At 41.3% G+C, this 5,088-nt stretch overlaps 1 pseudogene; it reads right to left on the reverse strand.

Moving 5' to 3' along the window:
• Positions 1 to 899: 899 nt before the first annotated feature.
• Positions 900 to 1,961, reverse strand: LOC129656051 (single-stranded DNA-binding protein 2-like; annotated as a pseudogene).
• Positions 1,962 to 5,088: the final 3,127 nt, after the last annotated feature.

Here is a 5,088-nt window from a genome sequence, read left to right on the forward strand (position 1 = left end):
CACGACTGAAGCAATGCAGCAGCAACAGCAGCATGCAATATTGCTCTTTACAGCATCGGACCTTGCTTCTATCACCAGTCACATCCACAAATGGGTACTGCTTTTGCTTTGGTTCCATCCCTTCATTCTTTCTGGAGTTATTTCTCCACTGATCTCCAGTAGCATATTGGGCACCTACTGACCTGGGGAGTTCCTCTTTCAGTATCCTATCATTTTGCCTTTTCATACTGTTCATGGGGTTCTCAAGGCAAGAATACTGAAGTGGTTTGCCATTCCCTTCTCCAGTGGACCACATTCTGTCAGCCTTCTCCACCATGACCTGCCAGTCTTGGGTGGCCCCAAATGGCATGGCTTGTTTTCACTGAGTTAGACCAGGCTGTGGTCCGTGTGATTAGATTGACTAGTTTTCTGTGATTATGGTTTCAGTGTGTCTGCCCTCTGATGCCCTCTCACAACACTTACCATCTTACTTGGGTTTCTCTTACCTTGGACGTGGGGTATCTCTTCACAGCTGCTCCAGCAAAGCACAGCCACTGCTCCTTACCTTGGAGGAGGGGTATCTCCTCACCGCCGCCCCTCCTGACCTTGAAAGTGGAGTGGCTCCTTTCAACCCTCCTGCGCCACACATACAATACATTCTCTTTCCCACACATATGCATACACAGATAATCATTTGAAGTTCAGTTGAGGGCACTTCTAATGTGCTGCTCCGTGCAATTATTCAAATCATGTTTGGACCCACTTTCTTCACAAAATAGGGGAGAGAGCAGGAAATAAAAAGTTTGGTTTGGTGTGACTAAGATTCCTTTAACTGTACACTGTGGTGAATAATTTTTTCCCATAGTAGTGCTGTGAACTGCTGATTCACTGTGGTTTCTGTGAGGAGACTTGGTAATGGATCACACATTCATTGTCATGCTAGGGGAGTAACTCTCACTCTGAAAAGAATTTAAGGAATTTCCCCTCATTTTGCCGTCATCCCTTGGAGTGCCCGGCTGATCACTCAGGCTCATATTATTGGGAGAATTCTTGGAAATACTGTCCATATCTCCTGAGCCTAAAGAGCCACTCATGTGATGTGACTCCATTCCTCCTAATCCACCCATAGGACCATCTGACCCAGGGCCCATTGGAAAATTAGGCCTGTTAGGTCCTGGAGGTATTGCATTCATTAAAGTATACATGTTGTCTCTAGAGTTGGGTGAATCTGCTGGACTAGGCATGATGGGTGTTCCTGGTGGCCCTCCACCTCCGGGAGGAACTACATATTTCCCAGGAGATGCTGAGGAGTATGGTCTTGAATTGGCATTTGTTGGGTTTGGCCAAGGTCTACCACCACCTGGGCCCATGTTCATTCCAGGCACTCCGGGGCCACCCAAAACATTCCTTTTGGAGGAGTCATTCTCTGCATTGGCCTACCCATATTTGGATGACCTTGTTGTCGAGTTGGGTCCATTCCACTGGGAACTAATGGCTGACTTCCTGGGACACCTCCAAGTGCCTGGTTAGGTATCCTCAACAGGGGCCTTGGACCTCCAGGGTACTGAGGTGACATAAAAGGCTGAAAGAACCCTGGTGGTACAGGGCCTACTGCCGTGCTACCTCCTGGGGGAATGTTTCCTAGCACTGGACTGGGAGCTGCTTGCAGCACTGTAACCATGGAAGGCTGTTGCTTCACTTGAATGTCCACATGTTTCCTGTCTTCCTGGAGCTGCACAGTAGAGACCCCAAAATACACACCACCAAGAATGTAAGAATCCTGATGGCTCCCGCAAAGTGATGTTCTTTTCCCATCTTATCTCTGATAAAAATGTTTGGGCTGATTTCTGAGCTCCTACATGGAGCAGATACTCATATACGTAGAGTGCTAACTTCTCCCGGGCCTGGCTGTCACACGGGACGGCACTGCTGTTACTCCAGCCTTTGCCGTACATGCTTGTGCCGAGAGCAGCTCCCGCTGTCACACACCTGTCAACCCATCACAGCCTCCCCAGGAACAGCCCCATCCCCATGGCGACCCACGCAGCCACCAAGGATTGACATTTCTATATTGAATTTTTCCTTCTAGAAATATGGTTTACTTGTCCATAGTCATTTCCTGATCTTTAAGATTTTATCTTTTTCCTTATATAGACCATGGACTTTAATACTTTTTACTAATTTTATCAACATAATTTACTATATCAATAACATAAGGGAGCAAACCCATAAGATTGTATCAATAGATACCCCCAAAGAAGCAGTGTGTGAAAATCAACAACCATTCCTAATAAAACTCTAGGCAAAATAGGTATAGAAATAGAAATCTAAGTATAACAGTGTCCATTTGCCAAAAACTAACAACAAACTTATTAACGGCTAAAGTATTCAAATTAAGAACTAGACAGGGAGGTCCACTATTAGCATAAATATTTAACATTATTTTGAAGATTTTATCTCATTTGTTTATTCATATGGCACATGTTTATTGAGTGTTTGCTATGAACTGTTTTAGGTACAACTACCTACTCTATAGGTAGTCTATAGAGCAATGAAAAAATATCTTGCCTTTGCAGAGCTTACAGCTGAAGGAATGAGGCAGTAAAGTATAAAGAGTGGCATAAATATTTGAAAAGAAGAGATAAAATTATTTAGCTTTTCATATATGATTACACTTCTAGAAATCCTGGTCAATTAAAAACTAAAAATTTATAAGAATTTAATAAAGTGATTGATAGAAAATAAAGATACACAAGCTTTTTTTTAAAGATTTTTCTGATGTGAACCACAAAATCTTTATTGAATATGTTACAATATTGCTTCTGTTTTATGTTTTAGTTTTTTGGTTAGTCTTGTGGGATCTTACCTCCTCGACCAGGGATCAAACCCGCATCCCCTTTGGTAGGTGAAGTCCTTAACACTAGACTGCCAGGGAAGTTCCTGGTACATAAACTTTTGAGAGTAGCAATGACTAATTTGAAATAGACATGATTAAAATATCCCTCTTATTAAAGTGTTTTTTATTCATACTCACAGATTCACAATATTTGAGTCCTAACGTTAAAAGAGCAAGCAGATGTTCACAGCACATGATCTCCCCAAACCACTTGGCCTAACCCACCCCATTCAGAGGACTCCTTGTGCTATGAAAGCTCATCCCCTGGAATGTGCAGTGGAAAAGCCAGCTATTTGTACATCCAGTTCTATTGTGTCCATTCTTCTTTGTGTTTGGGGGCCTGTAACTGGTGTATTAAATTAAGATTGTGCAGTGACTTGCTGAATCAGGAGGCACAAGCCACCTGCTTTGGTTGACAGGTAGCTCCTTCAGCATCTGTGCTCACACTTTGGGGAAGTGAAACCCTGGGGTCGTTTTTATTGAAGGCACAATTGTAGTCCATTTATACAAAGGGAGTCACAAGATTTATTCCTTGCAGATCCCAGCAACAGAGTGTGTGTAGGGGGGAACAGGGGCATGCACAATGAACAAGGGGAAGGCCAGTTCTCTGTCCCATGTTACAAACGAGCAAGAAATAGAGAACAACTTAGCAAGCTTAGGGTAGAGGTCACCAACTGTTCTGGGGCTCAACAGTTAGTAGTTATTTTAAAAGATCCCCAACTCCTAGAGTAATGAAAATAAAAAGAAAAATAAACAAATGGGAACTAATTAAACATAAAAGCTTTTGCACAGTAAAAGAAACCATAAACAAAATGAAAGACAACCCACAGAATGGGAGAAAGTAATTGCAAATGAAGTGACCCACAAGGGATTAATTTCCAAAATATACAAACAGCTCTCAGCTCAATATCCAGAAAGCAACCCAATCAAAAAATGGGGTGAATATCTAAATAGACATTTCTCCAAAGAAGACACACAAATGGCCAAGGGGCATTTTGAAAAGATGCTCAACATCACTAATTATCAGAGAAATGTAAATCAAAACTGTAATGAAGTATCACCTCACACCTGTCAGAATGGCCATCATCAAAAAATCTACAAACAATAAATGCTGGAGAGGGTGTGAAGAAAAGGGAACCCTTCTCTGCTGTTGGTGGCAATGTAAATTGGTATAACTACTGTGGAGATCAGTATGGAGGTTCCTTTAAAAACTAAAAATAGGATTCATTTTGATGTTTGGCAAAACTAATACAATTATGTAAAGTTTAAAAATAAAATAAAATTTAAAAAAAAATAAAATAAAAACTAAAAATAGAGCTGCCACATGATCCAGCAATCCTACTAGTGGGTGTATATCCAGAGGAAACCATAATTTGAAAAGATACATGTACCTCAGTATTCATTGCAGCACTGTGTACAATAGGCAGGAGGACATAGAAGCAAACTAAATGTCCATCAACAGAAGAATGGATAAAGATGTAGTACATATATACAAGGGAATATTACTCAGCCATAAAAAGAACAAGATAATGCCATTGGCAGCTACACGGATGGACTTAAAGATTGTCAACTGAGTGAAATAAGTCAAGACACAGAAAGCCAAATATCATGTGATATTACTTATATATGAAATCTTTAAAAAATGGTACAAATGATCCTATTTACAAAACAGAACTAGAGTTGCAGATGAAGAAAAACATGGTTACCAAGGGGATAAGGGGGTGGTAAATCAGGAGACTGGGATTGACTTATATGCATTACTATATGTAAAATAGACAAATAATAAGCCAGGCTCTTCTATCCATGGAATTTTCAAGGCAAGAATACTGGAATGGGTTGCCATTTCCTTCTCCAGAGCATACCCCCACAGATCAAACCCACATCTCTATTGTCTCCTGCATTGGCAGGCAGATTCTTTACGGGTAGCACCACCTGGGAAGCCCATGTATAGCACCGGGAACTCTTCTCAGTACTCTGTAATAACCTATATGGGAACAGAATCTTGAAAAGAGTGGATATATGTATCTTAAAAAGAGTGGATATATGTATATGTCAAAGCTATGGTTTTTCCAGTGGTCATGTATGGATGTGAGAGTTGGACTGTAAAGAAAGCTGAGTGCTGAAGAATTGACGCTTTTGAACTGTGGTGTTGGAGAAGACACTTGAGAGTCCCTTGGACTGCAAGGAGATCCAACCAGTCCATCCTAAAGGAG

Source organism: Bubalus kerabau, chromosome 6 (genome assembly GCF_029407905.1).
Source record: "Bubalus kerabau isolate K-KA32 ecotype Philippines breed swamp buffalo chromosome 6, PCC_UOA_SB_1v2, whole genome shotgun sequence".
NCBI classification, from domain to species: Eukaryota; Metazoa; Chordata; class Mammalia; order Artiodactyla; family Bovidae; genus Bubalus; species Bubalus kerabau.